Consider the following 24,379-nt stretch of genomic DNA (forward strand, 5'->3'; position numbering starts at 1 on the left):
TTCTTTTTTTTTTTTTTTTTTTTTTTTTTCAGACGGAGTTTCGCTCTTGTTGCCCAGGCTGGAGTGCAATGGCCTCGGCTCACCTCAACCTCCGCCTCCCAGGTTCAAGCGATTCTCCTACCTCAGCCTCCCGAGTAGCTGGGATTACAGGCATTCGCCACCACACCTGGCTAATTTTGTATTTTTAGTAGAGACGGGGTTTCACCATGTTGGTCAGGCTGGTTCCGAACTCCCGACCTCAGGTGATTCAGCCTCCTCGGCCTCCCAAAGTGCTGGGATTACAGGCGTGAGCCACAGTGCACGGCCAATTGTTGTATTTTTAGTAGAGACGGGTTCACCATGTTAGCCAGGCTGGTCTTGATCTCCTGACCTCAGGTGATCTGCCCGCCTCGGCCACCCAAAGTGCTGGGATTACTAAATAACCACGCCCAGCCTATCTTTCTTTTTTTGGGGGGAGTCTCGCTCTGTCGCCAGGCTGGAGTGTAGTGGCACGATCTCGGCTCACTGCAACCTCCGCCTCCCGGTTCCAGCGATTCTCCTGACTCAGTCTATCTTTCTTCTTTATTCTGATTTTCTTCGTGGTATTTTTAGTTTAATAGTTTATTGAATTAAAGGCGTAGTTTAACTGTCTTCACCCCGACCCCCCCATACAGGATCTAACATACTAGAGTGCAGTGGCGATCTCGGCTCAGTGTAGCCAAGAACTCCTGGCCTCAAGCGATCATCCCGCCTGGGCCTCTGGAGCAGCTGGGACAACAGGCTGCGGGCGCACCACGCCCCGCTAATTGTTGCTATTGTTTTGTAGATACCGAGTTTCCCCGTGTTGCCCAGGCTGGTCTCTATCTAACTCCTGGCCTCAAGCGATCCTCCCACCTAGTCCTTCCCAAGTGTTGGGATTACAGGCGTGAGCCACCGAGCCCCACCTTGCCATTTTGTTGTTGTTGTTGGAATTATGGTTTACACACAACGTGCAAATATCTTAAATGTACAGCTTATGTGACCACCACCACTTCAGATACAGAACATTTTCAACACAACAGAGTTTCTCTCAGGCAAAAGAAAACAGAGGCGATCACTGTTCTTTTACCACCATAGGTTGGTTTTGCTTATTCTTGAACATCATTTTAAAACGGCATGTAGGCCGGACGCACTGACTCATGCCTAATCCCAGCACTATTGGGAGGCCGAAGTGGGCAAATCGCTTGAGCCCAGGAGTTTTTTTAAGACCAACCTTGGCCAACATGGTGAAACCCGTCTCTGCAAACAAACTAACACAAAATAGTCGGGGCTGGGCGGTGGCTCATGCCTGTAATTCCAGCACTTTGGGCCGAGGCGGGTGGATCACTTGAGGTCAGGCGTTCGAGACCAGCCTAGCCAACATAGTGAAAACCCGTCTCTACTGAAAAAAATATAATTAGCCGGGCATGGTGGCACCTGCCGGTAGTCCCAGCTACTCCGGAGGCTGAGGCATAAGAATTGCTCCAATCCCGGAGGTGGAGGTTGCACCGAGCTGAGACCGCGCCATTGTACTCCTGGGCAACAAGAACGAAACTCTGTCAAAAAAAAAAAAAAAAAAAAAAAAGCCAGGCATGGTAGCTTGTGCCTGGGGTCCCAGCTACTCAGGAGGCTGAGGTGAGAGAATCGCTTGAGCCCTGAAGGTCAAGGCTACAGTGAGTGGAGATCACACCATTGCAGTCAAGCCTCAGCAACAAAGAGACCTTGTCTCAAAAACTTAAAAAATAAAAACAGCATTATCGCTTCTCGACCTGTTGGCTAAGACCAAGTGTAAAAGCAGCATGTACTCTGTTACACCTGACATCTTTTACTCAACATGTTTTTGGGAATCATCCATGTTATGTATATTGATTTTTTATTGCTCTGAAATATTTGATTTGTGAATATATTACAATTTATTCTGTTAATGGATATTTGGGTTGTTTCCAAATTGTGGCAATTATGAATAAAGCTCCTATTTACATGGACATTTGTGTACAAGGTTTTTGTGGATTAACATTTCTCTTCAGTACATACATTGGAGTGGACTTTCTGGGTCACAGGTTAGCACTGTTGTTGTTTTTTGGTGTGGTTTTTGTTTTTGAGACGAGGTCTTCCCTGTCACCCAGGCTGGAGTGCAGTAACATGATCGGGCGCACTGCAACTTCCACCTCCCAGTCTCAAGCAATTCTTCCACCTCAACCTCCTATAGCTGGGAACACAGGTACCCGCCACCACATACCGCACAAACCACCAACATTCCAGTGAGTTTAGGGGGTTGCAACAATATCATAGCGGCCTATTCAAATAGCCAAAAACTGGAAACACCCTAAATGTTCTTCAACCATAGATTAAATAAAATGTACGCCAGGCAAGGTGGCTCACACCTGTAATCCCAGCACTTTGGGAAGCTGAGGCGGATGGATCACTTGAGGTCAGGAGTTCAAGACCAACCTGGCCAACATGTCGAAACCCTGTCTCTACTAAAAATACAAAAATTAGCCGGGTGTGGTGGCAGACGCCTATAATCCCAGCTACTTGGGAGGCTGAGGCACAAGAATCACTTGAACCCGGGAGGCGGAGGTTGCAGTGAGCCGAGATTGTGCCACTGCACTCCAGCCTGAGTGACAGAGTAAGACTCTCTCAAAAAAAAAAAAAAAAAAGTGTAATCATTTAATGGAATACTACAGCACAATGCAAATGAGTGAACCACAGATATGTACAACAACATGGATTAATCTCACAGACATATTGAGTAAAATAAGTCACACACAAGAGTACATATTGTGTAAATACATTTAAATGAAGTTCAAAATCAACCAAAACTATTTCACAGTAATAATATAAGATGAGTGGTGGCTGGGTGCGGGGGCTCATGCCTTTAATCCCAGTACTTTGGGAAGCCGAAGCAGATGGATCACTTGAGGCCAGGAGTTCCAGACCAGTCTGGGCAACAGAGTGAGGCTGCATCTCTACGAAAAATACAAAAATTAGGTGGATGTCATGGCACACACCTGTAGTCCCAGCGACTCAGGAGGCTGAGGCGAGAAGGAGGATTGCTGAGCTCAGGAGGTAGAAGCTGCAGTGAACTGTGATTGCACCACCATACTCTATCCTGGGTGACAGAGTGAGACCTTGTCTCAAAAAAGAAAAACAAAACAAAACAAAAAACAAAAAAAACTGGGTGTGGAGAGTGGTTATCCTTGAGGAGAACTAACTGGGAAAGAGAACAAAGGACTCTTCTAAAATGCTGGATATGGCCAGGCACAGTGGCTCACGCCTGTAATCCCAGCACTTTGGGAGTCCTATGAGGGCAGATCATTGAGGTCAGGAGTTCGAGACCAGCCTGGCCAACATGGTGAAACCCCATCTCTACTAAAATTACAAAAATTAGCCTGGCGTGATGGCAGGTACCTATAATCCCAACTACTCAGGAAGCTGAGCGAGGAGAATTGCTTGAACCCAGAAAGTGGAGGTTGCAGTGAGATTGCACTCCAGCCCGGAACAAAACTCTGTCTCAAAAAAAAAAAAAAAAAGTCCGGGCGCGGTGGCTCACGCCTGTAATTCCAGCACATTGGGAGACTGAGACGGGTGGATTACTTGAGGTCAAGAGTTCGAGACCACCCTGGCCAACATGATGAAACCCCATCTCTACTAAAAACATACAAAAAATTAGTCGGGCATGGTGGTGCATGCCTGTAGTCCCAGCTACTCAGGAGACTGAGGCAGGAGAATAGCTTGAACACAGTAGGCAGAGGTTGCAGTGAGCCAAGATCGTGCCACTGCACTCCAGTCTGGGCGACAGAGCAAGACTCCATCTCGAAACAAACAAACAAGGCATGTGCCCGGAACAGTCTGACTCTGGGAATGAAGTTGAGTTGATTTAATCATGGCGTTGGAAAATCAAGGAGTAACTAGAATAGGATGAAAATTATTCATTAGGCTCTCAGAAGACTAGAAGTGAAAAATTGAAAATTAAAGGAATGAGGTTAAGGCTATCAAATTGGAGGAAGTGAGGGATTTTCATAGAAATATGATTGATAGGCTGGGCGCGGTAGCTCACGCCTGTAATCCCAGCACTTTGGGAGGCCGAGGCAGGTGGATCACGAGGTCAGGAGCTCAAGACCAGCCTGGCCAAGTTGGTGAAACCCCATCTCTACTAAAAATACAAAAATTAGCCAGGTGTGGTGGCAGTCACCCGTAATCCCAGCTACTTGGGACATTGAGGCAAGAGAATCGCTTGAACCCCGGGGGCAGAAGTTGCAGTGAGCCGAGATCACGCCACTGTACTCCAGCTTGGGCGACAGAGTGAGACTCCGTCAAAAACAAACAAAACAAAAAAACAGAAATATGATTGACATAGCATATCACATCAGGCTTTTCTGTAGAAATTAACAGCCAATTCTATACTTTATGTGAATATGCACATGACTTAGACGGGCCAAAACAATCTTGAAGAAGAACAAATTTGGAGGACTTGATGTATCTGATTTCAGAACTAAGGAAATAAGCTAAGTAGTTTACACAAAGTGGAACTGGTCTAAGGATAGGTAAGTAGATCACTGGAACAGAATGTTGAGACATTGATCCACATGTAATGGATCACTTGATTTTTTTTTTTTTTTTTTTTTTTTTTGAGACAGAGTTGTGCTCTTGTTGCCCAGGCTGGAGTGCAATGGCGCGATCTCGGCTCACAGCAAGCTTTGCCTCCCAGATTCAAGCTATTCTCCTGCCTCAGCCTCCTGAGTAGCTGGGATTACAGGCATGCGCCACCACACCCGCCTAATTTTGTATTTTCAGTAGAGACGGGATTTCTCCATGTTAGTCAGGCTGGTCTCGAACTCCCAACCTCAGGTGATCCACCTCCCTTGGCCTCCCAAAGAGCTGGGATGACAGGCGTGAGCCACCGCGCCCGGTGATCACTTGATTTTTGTTTTTGTATTTGTTTTTGTTTTTTGAGACGGTGTCTCACTCTGTCACCCAGGCTGGAGTGCAGTGGCATAATCTTGGCTCACTGCAACCTTTGTCTCCTGGGTTCAAGCTATTCTCCTGCCTCAGCCTCTGAGTAGCTGGGATTACAGGCACCGGACACCATGCCCGGTTAATTTTTGCTTTTAGTAGAGACAGGGTTTCTCCATGTTGCCCAGGCTGGTCTTGAACTCCTGGCCTCAAGTGATACGCCCGCCTCGGCCTCCCAAAGTGCTGAGATTACAGATGTGAGCCGCTATGCCCAGCCAACACTTTTAAATGAAAATAATTAATAGGTGAACTTTTTAAAAACTCAATCTACTTATCCCTTTTTTTGAGATGGAGTTTCGCTCTTGTTGCCCAGGCTGGAGTACAATGGCATGATCTCGGCTCACTGCAACCTCCGCCTCCTGGGTTCAAGCAATTCTCCTGCCTCAGCCTCCCAAGTAGCTGGGATTAATGGCACATGCCACCACGCCTGGCTAATTTTTGTATTTTTAGTAGAGACAGCCTTTCACCATGTTGTTCAGGCTGGTCTTGAACTCCTGACTTTGCGATCCAACCACCTCAGCCTCTCAAAATGCTGGGATTACAGGTGTGAGCCACCATGCCCAGCCCTTATCTTTTTCTTTATACTGACTTGGAAAAGTTTTCTTCATTCCCTTTTTGCCTTCCTGTTGATTTGGAAATTTTATCGTTTGTCTTTATAATGGTGGTGGTTTCCCTTCTTATATTTAGTAGTTATGATAAAACCTGTGTTCCTCTAGTAATGTTGCCAAATTGATCAACAAATATGTTTCCCAAAATATTTTATCCACTCACTCCCCAACCCTTCACCTAGAGGTAAATTTTGGAAATTGAAATGTTTAGTTCCTCACTTTCCCACTGACCTCATGCCCAGCCTCTCTGAAGTATACTTTCTTCTGAAGATTCCTTCAGAGCATGTACACTCGATATTTCTTATTAACCATAAGGCCAGCTCCAAGAATTCTGATGACTTTTGTTGTTCTTTTGTGTCCACAGAGCTAAGAACTGAGCCCAGCACTCAAAATATTTGTTGAATGAATAAACTATTCATTTAGATATAACCATATTTATTACAAGATCAATTGTTCACAACAAGCATTGTGCTCACCATCTACCCAATACTGAGGTCTCTTTTTATTTTATTTTACTTTATTTATTTTTTTGAGATGGTGTCTTGCTGTGTCGCCCAGGCTGGAGTGCAATGGCATGATCTTGGCTCACTGCAAACTCCACCTCCCAGGTTCAAGCAATTCTCCTGCCTCAGCATCTCGAGTCACTGGGACTAGAGGGGTAGGCCATTATACCCAGCTAATTTTTGTATTTTAGTAGAGATGTAGGTTCATTCACCATGTTGGCAAGGCTCAGCTTGGACTCCTGACCTCAAGTGTTCACCCGCCTCAGCCTTCTAAAGTGCTGGGATTACAGGTGTGAGCCACTGCACTCAGCCTGAGGTCTCTTTTTAAATATGATTAACAATTGATTAGAGGATTTTTTTTTTTATTTTGAGACTGTTTCACTCTTGTCGCCCAGGCTGGAGTGCAGTGGCCCGATCTCGGCTCACTGCTACCTCCACCTCCTAGGTTTAAGTGATTCTCCTGCCTCAACCTCCCAAGTAGCTGGGATTATAAGCAGCCACTACCATGCCTGACTAATTTTTGTATTTTTAGTAGAGACAGAGTTTTGCAGTGTTGGCCAGGCTGGTCTTGAACTCCTGAGCTCATGATCTGCCCGCCTTGGCATCCCAAAATGCTTGGATTACAGGCGTAAGCCACTGCACCCGGCCTAGAGAACTTTTCAGTATTTTCCTCAGGTAGGATGCATGGGTGATACTAGTTCATAAGTGCTTAACTTATCTTCTTTTGCCCCAAAAGATGAATGACATTTTGTCTGGGGACAGATTTTTTTTTTTTTTTTTCTGAGACATGGTCTCACTTTGTCATCCAGACCATTGTTCAGCAATTTGATCATGGCTCATTGCAGCGTTGAATTCCTTGGCTCAAGGGATCCTCCCACCTCAGCTACCCCTATAGCTGGGACCATCGTGCTCAGCTATTTTTCCATTTTATTTATTTTTATAGAGACAAGGATCTTGCTATTTTGCTCAGGCTGGTCTCAAACTCTTGGGCTAGAGTGATTCTCCTGCCTCGGCCTCCCAAAGCGCTGGGATTACAGGTTTGAGCCCTTTTTTTTTTTTTTCCAGAGTCTCGCTCTTGCAGTGGCACAATCTCAGCTCACTGCAACCTCCACCAGCTTGGTTCAAGCGATTCTCATGCCTCAGCCTCTCAAGTAGCTGGGACCATGGGCATGCGCCACCATGTCTGGCTAATTTTTGTATTTTTTTCTAGAGACGGGGTTTCACCATGTTGGCCAGGCTGGTCTCGAACTCCTGGGCTCAAGCAGTCCGCCCACCTTAGCCTCCCAAAGTACTGGGATTACAGGCATGAGTCACCGTGCCGGCTGGAAATGAGAATTATTATTATTATTATTATTTTTAAAGACGGACTCTCACTCTGTTGCCCAGGCTGGAGTGCAGTGGTGTGATCTTGGCTCGCCACAACCTCTGCCTCCTGGGTTCAAGCGATTCTCCTTTCTCAGTCACCCCAGTAGCTGGGACTACAGGCATGTGCCACCACGCCTGGCTAATTCTTGTATTTTTAGTAGAGATGGGGTTTCACTATGTCGGCCAGACTGGTATTGAACTCCTGACCTCGTGATCCGCTCGCCTCAGCCTCCCAAAGGGCTGGGGATTACAGGTGTGAGCCACCATGCCCGGCCAGAAATGAGAATTCTAATGCTAGTTTTGTTTTCCTTTTTTATAAAACAGCCTCTTTCTTCAATGTGAAAACTTGTGCACCTCTCTCTTTTCCCATGGAATTTAGGACTTTTGCCAGGATGTGTGTATAGGTATATACATATTTTTATTACTCCTGTCTAGATGGCCTGATAAAGAAGAAAGATAAATCAAAATTACATTTATATATTATAAATGAAGAAGAAAATTTAACTAGAGAAACAGAATAAACTCAAAACGCTTATCACAGGATCTTATATGCTTTCTTGGGTCCTTTGGAAAATATTTTCATCATCTCTGTTATACCCTCTTAGTAGCATACATGAGTTTGGGTAGGTTTTGATAAGACTTACTAAATCATAACGTCTATTTTTATTTTTATTTTCTGAAACAGGGTCTAACTCTGTCACCCAGGCTAGAATGCAGTGGTGTGATCATAGCTCACTGCGGCCTTCAACTCCTGGGCTCAAGGCATCCTCCCACCTCAGCCATAAAGTAGAATAGAGATTGCCAGGGGCTGAGGGAGGAGGGAGTGGGGAGTTACTGGTTTTTTTTTTGTTTTTTGTTTTTTGTTTTTTGTTTTTCTGAGACGGAGTTTCCCTCTTGTCGCCGAGGCTGGAATGCAAATGGCGCGATCTCAGCTCACTGTAACCTTCACCTCCCGGGTTCAAGCAATTCTCCTGCCTCAGCCTCCCAAGCAGCTGGGATTACAGGCATGCGCCACCACACGAGGCTAATTTTGTATTTTTAGTAGAGACGGGGTTTCGCTGTGTTTGTCAGGCTGGTCTGGAGCTCCCGACCTCAGGTGACCCGCCCACTTTGGCCTCCCAAAGTGCTAGGATTACAGGCGTGAGCCACCGCGCCCAGTCCGAGTTTTTCTTAATGAGTTTCTGTTTGGGGTGAGGAAAAAGTTCTGGAAATAGTAGTGATGCTGCACACTGTGAATATATTTACTGCTACTGAACTGTGCACTTATATAGTTAAAATGTTATGTTATACAGTACATATTTTACCACACACAAAAAGAATTCTTCCTGGACTTTAAAGCACAAGCAGAATGAATAAAGAAAAGAATGCCTCATAATTTGCACATTGTGGATGCACAATACGGCAGTAGAGTCCCAATATCAATGCCCATTCATGAAAATCAAAAGTGGTTGTTTTTGTACCTAGAATAGTCAAATTAGTAGACAAAAAGTAGGATGGTGGTTACTAGGGGCTAGGGGTACGGGGATTAGAGAGTTTTTGTTGTTGTTTTTGGGTTTTTTTGAGACAGAGTCTTGCTCTGTAGGCCAGGCTGGAGTGCAGTGGCCCAATCTCAGCTCGCTGCAACCTCTGCCTCCCAGATTCAAACAATTCTCATGCCTCGGGCTCCTGAGTAGCTGGGATTTCAGGTGCCTGCCACCACACCCAGCTAGTTTTTTTGTTTTTAGTGGAGACTGGGTTTCGCCATGTTGGTCAAATTCATCTTGACTTCCTGACCTTAGGTGATCCCCCTGCCTCGACCTTCCAAAATGCTGAGATGACAGACGTGAGCCCACTGGACCCTGCCGGGAGTTCTTTAATGGGTATAGTTAGGGAGGAAGAAAAAATTCTGGAGAGGGATGGTGGTGATGGGTGCACAACAGTATGAACATACCTAATGCCACGGGACTGTACACTTAAAAAGAGTTAAAATGGTAACTTTCGTGGTTTTTTTCTTTTCTTTTCTTTTTTTTTGAGAGAAGGAGTCTTGCTCTGTCACCCAGGCTGGGGTGCAATGGTGCAATCTCAGGTTCAAGCAATTCTCCTGTCTCAGATTCGAAAGTAACTGAAACTACAGGTGTGCATCACCACACCCAGTTAAGTTTTGTATTTTTTAGTAGAGACAGGGTTTCACTATATGCTGGCCAGGCTGGTCTCGAACTCCTGACCTCAGGTGATCTGCCTGCCTCAGCCTCCCAAAGTTTTGGGATTACAGGTGTGATCCCAAAAGTTGGACACTGCACCCAACTTTTTGTGTATGTATGTGTTTTTCACAATTTAAAAAATAAAAAAGAATTTTTTTTGAGACAGGGCCTCACTGGTGCCCAGGCTAGAGAGCAGTGGCAAGATTTCAGCTCACTGCAGCTTCGACCTCCCCAGCTCAAGGGATCCTCCCACCCCAGCCTCCCAAGTAGCTGGGACCACACATGCAAGCTACCACAACTCGCTAATTTTTTTTGTAAAGACGGAATTTTGTGGCTGGGCGCGGTGGCTCACGCCTGTAATCCCAGCACTTTGGGAGGCTGAGGCAGGCGGATCACGAGGTCAGGAGATCGAGACCATCCTGCTTCTTTGAGTGAAACCCCATCTCTACTAAAATATGAAGAAAAAAATTAGCAGGCGTGGTGGTGGATGCCTGTAGTCCCAGCTACTTTCGGGAGGCAGAGGCAGGAGAATGGCGGGCGGGGCTGAGCTTGCAGTGAGCTGTGATCACACCATTGCACTCCAGCCTGAGGCGACAAGCAAGACTCCGTCTCAAAAAAAAAAAAAGAAAGAAAAAAAAAAAGGACGAGGAATTTTGCCATGTTGTCCAGGCTGGTCTCAAGCTCCTGGGCTCAATTGATCCGCCCACCTTGGCCTCCCAAGGTGCTAGGATTACAGACATAATCCACTGCACCCAACCGACATTTTTTCTTTCTTTCTTTCTTTCTTTTTTTTTTTTTTTTTTTTTTGGAGACGGAGTCTCGCTCTGTCGCTTTTTTTTTTTTTTTTGAGTCAGAGTTTCACTTTTGTTGTCCAGGCTAGAGTGCAATGGTGCGATCTCGGCTCACCGCGACCTCCGCCTCCCGGGTTCAAGCGATTCTCCTGCCTCAGACTGCTGAGTAGCTGGGATTACAGGCGTGTGCCACCACGCTCGGCTAATTTTGTATTTTTAGTAGAGACGGGGTTTCTCCATGTTGGTCAGGCTGGTCTCGGACTCCTAACCTCAGGTGATCCGCCTGCCTCAGCCTCCCAAAGTGCTGGGATTACAGGCGTGAGCCACCACGCCCGGCCTGAAAAAATGTTTTAAATGAGCATTTCTGACTCCAGCTTAGGCCCCTAAAACCAACATGATGAAGTCTCTGGTGACTCAGGATAAGGAGAAACAGATCTAGTATGTGATGTGTTCACAGAAGGAGAACAGATGCAACACTCAACTCCAAAGGGAAAAAAAAAAAAAAGTCCTGGTAAATCTGTACAGGCTTTTAAGAGAATCTGAAAACGGTATGGTGTGTTTGATTCGTTTTTCTCTAAAGCACTGCTCTGTAAGTTCCTATGCAGGGGGTGGAGCTGCTAGAAATAAAGAAGCAAAAGACAGTAAATAATGGTACCTTCATATGCAAATGTGCTTTTCAGATTGGATCTGTCTGTGCTTGTTTTGAGCTGTACCTGGTAAGGCTCCCTCCAGAAACAGAATTCTTGTTTAGCTCCTGGGAGTGTGCAGCAGAATCCGCAACAGCCGCTAGGGGGCAGGAGGCATGTGCCATACAGATCGGGCAGTGACAAGGAGTTAATGCAATTAACTAAGGGGCACCATTTTGTACCCCCAGGCTTGAGAGGGGGCAAGCTATTCCAGCCTCCTACAAGTGGGGAAAGACTTTGATGGAGTTTAGGGTGGACTGGCAGGCTGTACTCTCAACCATAGCAGGAGCACTCAAATTTCTCAGCTCATGTGGCAGGCCTCATTTCTTTCCCTGATGGTATTATTTATCTCAATATTTATATCTCTCTTATCGGCATACTTGTGGTAAATGTTATTTTTCTCACCTTTTTCAGCGGCACCACTAACCTTTGTGCCAAGAAGAAAAAGAAGCCTCTCCTGGACAGACACAACCTATTAGGCCCGGAACTTGGCAAGCTGCCTGATGCTGTTAAAGGAAAAGTTATTCAATGATACTTGTAAAGGATAGTAAGCAAGACTTTATCTGGGACCATCAAGATGGGTATAGAAACCACCGTAGTGGGATTTTGCTATAGGGGAGAGAGATTGGGCTCAACTCTAAATACAGCATGGGCAAGTGGGAATTTATAGCCAAGGAGCAGGGTGGAGGTCAGTGGATGGAAAATTACTAAGAGAGTAAGGGGGATTCTGGCCAAACCCACCTAACAGGACTCTTGCTGAAGACAGGCCAAGGTGACCCAACATCCGCTGGAGGATGATGGGGGATGAGAAACCTAATCAGATATTGAAGATGATCAGATATCAAGATACAGGGGTCTGGCTAAAATGACTTAGCAGAGTTCTTTTGCTAAAACTGGATTTATAAGGAAGTACACAGATGGGCCTCTGGAGAAAGTTCAGAAGCCTGACTGAAGTTTGTCCAAGCAAAGAATCTTTGTCAGTGCTTCTGAGTGAATTAGAAAAAGACACCCCTTCTTCCTGTGCAGCCCTATGTGGTAGCCCTGAGTGTTTACTAAGCACCAGGCACTGTGCTGAGATGAACTTTGCAAACTTTGTCTAACAATCTTCACAAAAAGGCAAGCACTTTTATTGTCCACATTTTTCTGCTGAGAAAATTGAGGGTGTTTGTAAGTAACTCACTCAGGGTCACACAGCTAGCAAGTGGTAGAGCTCAAAAGGATGGATAATGACCTCAGATGTCCTGAACTTTTTCCCACATCCACTGAACTCACCAGAGTCTCCCCTCACCTCATCCCAAACTACATGCTCACAGCAGCAAGAGTGATTTTCTTTTTTCTTTTTTTTTTTTTTTGAGACGCCATTCTCCTGCCTCAGCCTCCCAAGTAGCTGGGACTACAGGCGCCCGCCACCTCACCCAGCTAGTTTTTTGTATTTTTTAGTAGAGACGGCGTTTCACCGTGTTAGCCAGGATGGTCTCGATCTCCTGACCTCGTGATCCGCCCGTCTCGGCCTCCCAAAGTGCTGGGATAAGAGTGATTTTCTTAACTCTTTATTGCTATACTAACTAATGTATATCACATACATGTAGAATTCAAACAATAGTAAGAATGTCCAATTATGACAAGCAATGGAGCTTTATCAATTGCTCTGATGTGCCCCATCATCCCCTCACTGCTCAAGAGGTAACCACCCTTCTGACTTTTGTGCTCATCTTTATCACATAGAAGTACATATATCTAAATAACATTTAGTATCATCTGGTTTCTTGGGGGTTTTTTTGAGACAGGGTTTCACTCTGTCACCCAGGCTGGAGTGCAGTAGTGTGATCTCGGCTCACTGCAACCTCCACCTCCTGGATTCAGGTGATTCTCCTGCCTCAGCCTCCTGAGAGCCTGGGATTACAGGCATGAGACATCATGCCTGGCTAATTTTTTTTTTTTTTTTTTTTTTTTTTTTTTGAGATGGAGTCTCATTCTGTCTCCCAGTCTGGAGTACAGTGGCGTGATCTCGGCTCACTGCAACCTCCACCTCCCGGGTTCAAGCAATTATCCTGCCTCAGCCTCCTGACTAGCTGGGACTACAGGCTCGCGCCACTATGCCCAGCTAATTTATTTTTAGTAGAGACGGGGTTTCACCAGGTTGGCCAGGCTGGTCTTGAACTCCTGACCTCAGGTGATTGGTCTGCCTCGGCCTCCCAAAGTGCTGGGATTACAGGTGTGAACCACCACTCCCTGCAGTCTCATCTGTTTTTGAACTCATTATATAAGTTAGCAAATAATGCATGCATTCTTCTGAGACTTTTCTTTTGTGATTCATGCATATTGATGTGTATCCTAGAGTTGATGTGTGTTCATTATTGCACAGGAGGAACTTTCTACAATCGTCCATTTTTCTGTTGATGGAATATATGTTTACAGTTATTGCTATTCTGAACAATGTTGATATAAACATTCTTGTTCATCTCTCCTGGCACACATGTGCAAGAGATTCTCTAGGGTATGAGATGTTTAAAAATCTTTTCAGCTAGGCACAGTGGTTCGCGCCTGTAATCTCAACACTTTGGGAGGCCAAGACAGGAGAATCAATTGAGCCCAGGAATTCAAGACCAGCCTAGGCAACATAGTGAGACTCCTGTTGCAACAAAAATAAAATAAAATAAATTAGCTGGGCGTGGTGGTGCATGCCTGTGGTCCCAGCTATTTGGGAAGCGGAGGAGGGAGGATCACTTGAGCCCAGGAAGTCAAGGCTGCAGTGAGCTATGATCATGCCAGTGCACTCCAGCCTGGGTGACAGAGCAAGACCCTGCCTCAAAAAATAAATAGTAGAAAAAATTTAAAAATAAAAAGACTTTCAGGCAATTTGATTATGAATATGTGACAAAGTTTCACTATAGTCTTGCTACAACAACAAAGGCCTCTGACAGACCAAGTCAAAGATTTCTCTCTTGGTAGAAACAATGGGGGAAAATGACTACATAATCACTATTTAGACTGTATACAAAAGAAATGCCTAATTAAAGATCTTGTAGACTCTTGACTGATAGCTGATATTCATCTTGGTGAGTGGGGATCTAGCTTCTCAGGAAAGTGTCTTAATTCGATGACAAACTATCAAAAAATTGCTTAAATTTTTTGTTGGGGTCAGGGGTAGGAGACAGAATCTCCCTCTGTCACCCAGGCTGGAGAGCAGTGGTATGATCATAGCTCACTGTAGCCTTGATTCCTGGGCTCAAGGATCCTCCTGCCTCAGCCACCAAATAGTTAAGACTGCAGGTGCATGCCACCACATGAGGGAATTTTTAAAAGTCTTGTGGAGATGCAGGGTCTTGCTATGTTGTCCAGACTGGTCTCAAACTCCCAGCCTCAAGCGATCCTCCCAACTTGGCCTTCCAGAGTGCTGGGATTACAGGCATCAGCCACCACTCCTGACCCAAATATTTTATTAGGGATACTACTGTCTTCCTTGAGAAGGTTGTGAATTACATTACCCAAAAATATTCCACCTCAAGCCAAGTTTAGGACAATTTTTCTTTTATAATAACCACAGTTGGATTGCTGTATCTAGGATATGTGCATATTCAATTTTGTTTCTAAAGGGGTTATACCAGTTTACAGTCTTGCCAACAGTGGGAGAAAGTTCCTATTGCTCTACATCCTATCCAATACTTGATATTGTCTGAATTTTTAGGTTTTGTTTTTTTTTTCCCCTAGAAATGGGGGTCTCACTTGTTGCCCAGGCTGTTAAACTCTCAGCCTCAAGCAACTCTTCCACCTTGGCCTCTTAAAATGTTGGAATTACAGGAGTGAGCCACCACACTTGGCTTTAATTTTTTTTTGCCCATATGGAGGTTGTGAAATGGCATCTTGTCATGGGTTTATTTTATTTATTTATTTATATATTTTGAGGCAGAGTCTCACTCTGTCACCCAGGCTGGAGGGCAGTGGCACCATCTCATCTCACTGCAACCTCCGCCTCCCAGGTTCAAGTGATTCTCCTGCCTCAGCCTCCCGAGTAGCTGGGATTACAGGCATGTGCCACCATACCAGGCTGACTTTGTGTTTTTAGTAGAGACAGGGTTTCACATGTTGGCCAGGCTGGTCTTGAACTCCTGACCTCAGGTGACTCACCCTTCTCTGCCTTCCAAAGTACTGGAATTACAGGTGTGAGCCACTGTGCCCAGCCTTACCTTTTTAAAAGAATAGTTTGGCTATTCTAGGTCCTTTCCATTTACATATAAATTTTAAGAATAGTTCGTCAATTTCTATTTTTAAAACAGGCCGGATGCAGTGGCTTATGGCTATAATCCCGACATTTTAGGAGGTCAAGATGAGAGGATCACTTGAAGCCAGGAGTTTGAGACCAGTCTGGACAACATAGGAAGAGACCTCATCTCTACTTTAAGAAAAAAAAAATTAGTCCGGCAAGATGACTTATCTTTGTGTCCTAGCTACTTGGGAGGGTGAGGTGGGAATTGCTTGAACCCTGGAGTTCAAGGTTGCCGTACCTATGAATGTACCACTGCACTCCAGCCTAGGTGACACAGTGAGACCTTGTCTTAAAAAAAAAAAAAAAGGGAGGCTGAGGCAGGAGAATGGCGGGAACCCGGGGGGCGGAGCTTGTAGTGAGCCGAGATGGGGCCACTGCACTCCAGCCTGGGCGACAGAGCGAGACTCCATCTCAAAAAAAAAAAAAAAAAAAAAAAAGTCGGCCAGATGCAGTGGCTCACGCCTGTAATCCCAGCACTTTGGGAGGCTGAGGCAGGCAGATCACCTGAAGTCAGGAATTCGAGACCAGCCTGACCAACATGGAAAAATCCCGTCTGTAATAAAAATACAAAATGAGCTGGGTGTGGTAGTGCATGCCTGTAATCTCAGCTACTCAGGAGGCTGAGGCAGGAGAATCACTTGAACCCAGAAGGCGGAGGCTGCAGTGAGCCGAGATTTGCGCCATTGCACTCCAGACAAAGTTTTGCAACAAGAGCAAAACTTCACCTCAACAACAACAAAATTATTTCCTAGGCTGGGTGAGGTGGCTCATGCCTGTAATCCCACCACTATGGGAGGCTGAGGTGGGTGGATCATCTGAGGTCAGGAGTTCAAGACTAGCCTGGCCAACATGGCGAAACCCCATTGTGATGGTTAATAATGAGTGTGAAGTTGATTGGCTTGAAGGATACAAAGTATTGATCCTGGGTGTGTCTGTGAGGGTGTTGCCAAAAGAGATTAACATTTGAGTCAGTGGGCTGGGGAAGGCAGATCCACACTTAATCTGGTGGGCACGATCTAATCAGCTGCCAGTGAATATAAAGCAGGCAGGAAAACATGAAAAGAAGAGACGGGCCTGGCCTCCCGGGCTATATCTTTCTTTTTAATTTTTGAGACAAGAGTCTTACTCTGTCGCCTGGGCTGGAATGCAGTGGCATGATGTCAGTTCACTGCAACCTCCGCCTCTCGGGTTCAAGCGATTCTCCTGCCTCAGCCTCCTGAGTAGCTGGGATTACAGGTGCCAACCATGACACCTGGCTATTTTTTATATTTTTAATAGAGGTGGGAGTTCCCCATGTTGGCCAGGTTGGTCTTGAACTTCTGATCTCAGGTGATCCGCCCACCTTGGACTCCCAAAGTGTTAGGATTACAGGTGTGAACCACTGATTCTGGCCCCAGCCTACATCTTTCTCCTGTGCTGGATGCTTCCTGCCCTCGAATGTTGGACTCCAAGTTCTTCAGTTTTGGGACTGGGACTGGCTCTCCTTGCTCCTCAGCTTGCAGACGGCCTATTGTGGGACCTTGTGATCATGTAAGTGAATAGTTAATAAACTCTCCATTATGTGTATATATGTATATATACACACACACACATATAACCCCGTTATGTGCGTGTCTATATATACATCCTGTTAGTCCTGTCCCTCTAGGAGAACCCTGATTAATATACCCCTCTCTGCTAAAAATACAAAAATTAGCCAGGCACGTTGGCAGTCCCAGCTACCCAGGAGGCTGAGGCAGGAGAATCGCTTGAACCCCAGAGGCGGAGGTTGCAGTGAACTGAGATGGCGCCACTGTACTCCAGCCTGGGCAGCAGAGTGAGACACCATCTAAAAAAAAAAAAAACTTCCCGTTGACCAGGTCTGAAAAAATTGAAAAAAGAAAAAATAGGCTGGGCACGGTGGCTCACGCCTGTAATCCCAGCACTTTGGGAGGCCAAGACGGGCAGATAACGAGGTCAGGAGATCGAGACCATCCTGGCTAACATGGTCTTGTGAAACCCCGTCTCTACTAAAAATATAAAAAATTAGCCAGGTGAGGTGGCGGGCGCCTGTGGTCCCAGCTACTCTGGAGGCTGAGGCAGGAGAATGGCCTGAACCCAGGGGGCGGAGCTTGCAGTGAGCCGAGATCGCACCACTGCACTCCAGCCTGAGCGACAGGACAGAGCAAGATTCCATCTCAAAAAAAAGAAAGAAAGAAAGAAAAAAAAAGAAATAATAATAATAAAAAAATCTTTTACTTTTACTTACTGGGATACCTTCATGCTCATTGAGGATTTACCTAACTATATATAAATATGTACAGAATATAAACAGATACATTTCTATACATGCTTATACCTGTGGAACAATCACCATAATCAAGATAATAAACATTTCCCTCACCCCTAAAAGTTTTTCCTGCCTTTATAATCCATCCCATCTCATTCCTCCTCCTTGCCTCCATCCTCAAGTGATCACTGATCTTTCTCTTTCATTAGTTTGCATTTTCCAGAATTTGATATGGAATGAAATCATACAGCTTATACCCTTTTTTGGTCTGGGTTCTTTCACTCAGCATAATTATTTTTGAGATTCATCTATGTTATGTGTATCAAAGGTTCATTTCTTTTTACTACTGAGTAATATTCCATTGTATATACTACAATTCATTTTTATTTTGTTATTATTTTTGAGACGGAGTCTCGCTCTGTCACCTAGGCTAGAGTGCAATGGCGTGATCTTAGCTCACTGCAACCTCCGCCTCCCAAGTTCAAGCAATTCTCCTGCCTCAGCCTCCTGAGTAGCTGGGACTACAGGCGAGCACCACCATGCTGGGCTAATTTTTGTATTTTTAGTAGAGATGGAGTTTCACCATGTTGGCCAGGCTGCTCTCAAACTCCTGACCTCAAGCAATCTGCCTGCCTCAGCCTCCCAAAGTGCTAGGATTACAGGTGTGAGCCACCACATCCGGCCTACAATTCATTTTTTATATCACATGACCTTATTATGTGCCCTTCTCTTCGCACTGGCTGGGGGAGAAAAACTAAAAACCTCCCCCAAAACCCCACTAAATCTATGGCCTACCTCTACCAAAGGAAAAACTTCAAAACCAGCATTTTGTACACTAATCTCATTCCTAACTGTATTTTCTCTTTTCCTTTCCCTTTGTATATGTTCCTTGTCCACTTATCTTTATTTTGTTATATACATATTTAATTCAGTTACCTTGGATATTTTCTGGAACAAGAACTAATTACAAGTAAACAAGGCCAGGCGCAGTGGCTCATGCCTGTAATCCCAACACTTTGGGAGGCCAAGGCGGGTGGATCACTTGAGGTCAGGAGTTCAAGACCAGCCTGGCCAACATGGTGAAACCCCATCTCTACTAAAAATATAAAAAATTAGCTGGGTGTGGTGGCACATACCTGTAATCCCAGCTACTCAGGAGGCTGAGGCAGGAGAATCACTTGAACTCGGGAGGCGGAGGTTGCAGTGAGCTGAGATCTCACCACTGCACTCCAGCCTGGGCTACAGAGTGAGACTCCGTCTCAAAAAAATAATAAATAAATGAATACAAGTAAACAATGCTCTGTTTTTATTTGACTGTATCAGTTCCTTCCTCCTGCTTTCTTTAGGGACACTGGCTTTTGTAGACTGAGCCTACTTATAGATGCTCATCATATCCTGCTTGGACAAATGCCACAATCTCTGAAGTGCCGTAATCTAATCCTCCTTCTAATCACCTGCTATGATGTCACCAAGTTATCATTCTAAAATAGAAATCTGATCATGTCATTCCCATGCAATACACAGGAAGAAGTCTTAAGTTCTTAATATAGCAAGGTGGGCCCTTCATTTGTCGCTCACTCATTCAATAAATATTTACTGGCTGGGCACGGTGGCTCACGCCTATAATCCTAACACTTTGGGAAGCCGAGGTGGGTGGATCACTTGAATCCAGCAGTTCAAGACCCATGTGGGCAATATGGCAAAACTCTCTCTCTGCCAAAAAAAAAATATATATATATATATATATATATATATATATAAAAAATTAGCTGAGCATGGTGGTGTGTGTCTGTAGTCCCAGCTACTTGGGAAGCTGAGGTGGGTGGATCCCTTGAGGCTGGGAGGTCGAAGCTGCAGTGATTGCGCCACTGCACTCCAGTCTGGGTGACGAGTGAGACTGTGTCTCCATAAAAAAAAAAAAAAGATTAATTACTTAAAAATAAATATTTACTAAGTGCTGATTATGTAGAAGGCACTATGCCAGCTGGCTACATGTGGAGATATGGTGATAAACTAGATAGACAAGGCCTGTACCCTCGTGGAGTTTACGTTCTACTTGGGGGAAAACAGAGAGATAAGCAACCAATCAAGCAGTAAAGTTACAGATTGAACAAATACAAAATAGTTTTTTTTGTTTTTTTTGTTTTTTTTTTGAGACAGAGTCTCGCTCTGTCACTCAGGCTGGAGAGCAGTGGTGTGATCTTGGCTCACTGCAACCTCTGCCTCCCAGGTTCAAATGATTCTCCTGCCTCAGTCTCCCAAGTAGCTGAAATTACAGGTGCCCACCACCATGCTCGACTAATTTTTATATTTTTAGTAGAGACGAGGTCCACTACCACATCCAGCTAATTTCTGCTTTTTTTTTTTTTTTTTTTTTTTTCCTGAGACGGAGTCTCGCTGTTTCGCCCAGGCTGGAGTGCAGTGGCCGGATCTCAGCTCACTGCAAGCTCCACCTCCTGGGTTCACGCCATTCTCCTGCCTCAGCCTCCCGAGTAGCTGGGACTACAGGCACCCGCCGCCTCGCCCGGCTAGTTTTTTGTATTTTTTAGTAGAGACGGGGTTTCACCGTGTTAGCCAGGGTGGTCTCGATCTCCTGACCTCGTGATCCGCCCGTCTCGGCCACCAAAGTGCTGGGATTACAGGCTTGAGCCACCGCACCCGGCCAATTTCTGTATTTTTAATAGACACAGGGTTTCAACATGTTGGCCAGGTTGGCTGCCTCGACCTCCCAAAGTGCTGGGATTACAGGCATGAGCCACTGGCACCCAGCCTAATATGAAATTGTTGAGAAAGAAATAACCTGGGTGTTATGACTGAGATGCAGGAGCAGAGGTGGATGTCAGAGGTCTTTCTGAGGTGGCAACATTTACTCTGCCTAAAATATGAAACAGAAATGGCCATGAGAAGAGTTTTAGGCAAAGGAAACATTGGTTGCAAAGGTCCACACGTGGGAAAAAACCTGGTGTTTCCTAAGAACTACAGATGGCCAGGATGGCTGGAGATGACGAGGCTGCTGGCGAGTTGAGCCCTGGCTGCTTCTCCCATGGAAAACCACAGGCCCACAAGCAGCTGCCCTAAATTCCAGCTATAAATTGCTCCCCACTATTTCCTCAATACTCTATGCCTTCTCATCTTTCACCTATTCCCTCCTGCCTTGTGACTGGGTTTCTAAATAATGCCTTCTCTGAAATGTTCTGGTTCCCCTCCTGCCCTACTCCAGACCGCTAAACGGCCCCTTCCTCCTCTGTGCCTCCACAGAAGTCTGTATGTGCCTCTGATTGGTCTGTCTCAGTCAGCAATCAGTTAGTTTTCTACATAGCTAATATTTATTGAGTGCTTCCAACGCCCAGGATCTGTTCTAAGCATTTTAGCCATATTAACACAACCATATGAGGCAAGTCCATTTAATCCTCAAAAACTTGGCCAAGCGGCTCACGCCTATAATCCTAGCACTCTGGCAGGCCGAGGCAGGCAGATCACCTGAGATCAGGAGTTTGAGACCAGCCTGGCCAACATAGTAGAACCCTGTCTCTACTAAAAATACAAAAATCATCGAGGTATGGTGGTACATGCCTGTAATCCCAGCTACTCGGGAGGCTGAGACAGGAGAATTGCTTGAACCTGTGAGGCGGAGGCTGCAGTGAGCCAAGATTGTGCCACTGCACTCCAGCCCGGGCAAGTCAGAGTGAGACTGCATCTCAAAAATCAATCAATCAATCAATAAACTCTCAACACGAATCAACTCAATGAATTCTCCAACAACTCCTTAAGGTGGATACTGTTAGTCCTCACAATGACCCCCTTACGGGCACCAAGACCATCTTTCTCTTGGGTGGAGTCCATATCCTGTCTCAGTCAGCAATCTAAATGCCTCCCACACCCAGAACTTGCTCAACAAAGGTCTGCTGACTGGATGAATGACCTAGTATCTTTCTCTTGGCTCAGGATTCAAACTTCAAGAGCATAACAATGCCCAGGAATAGCTGGCTGGAGGAATTTACGATGATGGTTGTAAATGCATTGTACTATATACACATCAATGAGAACATAATATAAAGGCTGATTTAATATGTATAATCACTGTATTTCAAACTTATGTATCAGAGATTGTAATATATATATACACACACACACATATATATACACATATATATATATATGTATTAGGTCCCCTAAGTGTAATCTATGTTTAAATGCAACACAGCTGGCCATAAATCTAATGGGTCTCGCTCTGTCACCCAGGTCAGAGTGCAATGGCATAATCTTAGCTTACTGAAACCTCCTCCCGGGTTCAAGAGATTCTCCTGCCTCAGCCTCACAAGTAGCTGGGATTACAGGCACCCGCCACCACACCTGGCTAATTTTTTGTATTTTTACTAAAGACTAGGTTTCCCCATGTTGGCCAGGGTGGTCTCAACTCCTGGCATCAAGTGATCCGCCCGCCTTGGCCTCCCAAAGTGCTGGGATTACAAGTATGAACCACCACACCCAATCTAATCTATGTTTAAATGTCCTATCTCGGCTGACTGCAACCTCCACCTCCTGGGCTCAAGCAATCCTCCCACCTCATCATCCCAGATAGCTAGGACTACAGGTGCATGCCACTACACCCAGTTCTTTTGTATTTTTGTAGAGATGGGGTTTTGCCATGTTGCTCAAACTCCTGAGCTTAGCTCAAGGAATTCACCCGTCTCAGCCTCCCAAAGTGCTGGGATTACAAGAGTGAGCCACCGTGCCCATCCATAACATAACTTTCTGACAGCTTGGGAAATTGCTACAGCAAGCCTCAGTTTCTTAGTTTCTTGACTAGGCTTGAGAATTCCCTAGAAAAGCATAGGAAAAAATAAAATATCAGTCTCCCAAAGGGCAGCTCTGAAAAGGCAATGGAAACTAGGCAAAAAGACAAAGATTTAAGACTCACCTTAATTTGACAAGGTAGGATAACATCTAGTCCACATTTTTTTCTTTACAGATAGGGAAACCAAAGGTTAAAAATGAGTAAATCAGGCTGGACACAGTGGCTCACACTTGTAATCCCAGTACTTTGGGATGCCAAGGCGGGCAAATCACAAGGTCAAGAGTTTGAGACTAGCCTGACCAATATGGTGAAACCCCGTCTCTACCAAAAATACAAAAAAAAAAAAAAATTAGCCGGGGTTAGTGGCGGGCACCTGTAGTCGAGCTACTCGGGAGGCTGAGGCAGGAGAATCGCTTGAATCCGGTAGGCAGAGGTTACAGTGAGCTGAGATCGCACCACTGCAGTCCCACCTGGGCAGCAGAGCGAGACTCCATCTCAAAAAAAAAAAAAAAAAAATGCCAGGTGCAGTGGCTCACGCCTGTAATCCCAGCAATTTGGAAAGTCAAGGTGGGTGGATCACCTGAGGTGAGGAGTTCGAGACCAGCCTAACAAACATGGTGAAACCCCCTCTTTACTAAATACAAAAAATTAGCGGGGTGTGGTGGTGCATGCTGTAATCCCAGCTACTTGGGAGGCTGAGACAGGAGAATCACTTGAACTTGGGAGGCGGAGGATGCAGTGAGTCAAGATTGCGCCATTTTAAAACAGCCGGGAAAAAAAGAGAGAGTATACCTATAAAAAAAAAAAAAAAAAAAAAAGGAAAGGAAGAAAAAAATGGTGCAACTGCTATGGAAAACAGTATGGTGATGCCGCAAAAATTAAAAATTGATCTTTTCTGCATTTTGGAAAAGAAAAAAATAAAATTTTAAATTAAAAACTTTTTTTTTTTTTTTGAGATAGAATCTCACTCTGTCACCCAGGCTGGAGTGCAGTGGTGCAATCTCAGCTCACTGCAAGCTCTGCCTCCTGGGCTCACGCCATTCTCCTGCCTCAGCCTCTCGAGTAACTGGGACTACAGGTGCCCGCCACCATGCCAGGGCTAATTTTTTTGTATTTTTAACAGAGACAGGGTTTCACCATGTTAGCCATGATGGTCTCAATCTTCTGACCTTGTGATTTGCCCACCTTGGCCTTCCAATGTGCTGGGATTACAGGCGTGAGCCACCATGCCCAGCCAAAAACATTTTTTTTACAGAGACAAGATCTCACTATATTGCCCAGGCTGGTCTCAAACTCCTGAGTTCAACTGATCCTCCTGACTTGGCCTCCCAAAGTGCTGGGATTACAGACGAGAGCCACCATTTTGGGCCAGGCACTGTGGCTTGCGCCTGTAATCTCAGCACTTCGGCAGGCTGAGGTGGGAGGACTGCTTGGGGCTAGAAGTTTGAGACCAGCCTGGGCAACATAGTGAGATTCCTGTTACTATAAAAAATTTGGCGGGGCGCGGTGGCTCAAGCCTGTAATCCCAGCACTTTGGGAGGCCGAGACGGGCGGATCACGAGGTCAGGAGATCGAGACCATCCTGGCTAACACGGTGAAACCCCGTCTCTACTAAAAAATACAAAAAACTAGCCGGGCGAGGTGGCGGGCGCCTGTAGTCCCAGCTACTCGGGAGGCTGAGCCAGGAGAATGGCGGGAACCCGGGAGGCGGAGCTTGCAGTGAGCTGAGATCCGGCCACAGCACTCCAGCCTGGGCGACAGAGCAAGACTCCGTCTCAAAAAAAAAAAAAAAAAAAAAAAAAATTTAAAAATTAGTCAGGCATGGTGGTACATGCCTATAGCCCCGGCTACTCTGGGAGCTGACATGGAAGGATCCCTTGAGTCTGGGACATCAAGGCT

Source organism: Papio anubis, chromosome 17 (genome assembly GCF_008728515.1).
Source record: "Papio anubis isolate 15944 chromosome 17, Panubis1.0, whole genome shotgun sequence".
Taxonomy (NCBI): domain Eukaryota; kingdom Metazoa; phylum Chordata; class Mammalia; order Primates; family Cercopithecidae; genus Papio; species Papio anubis.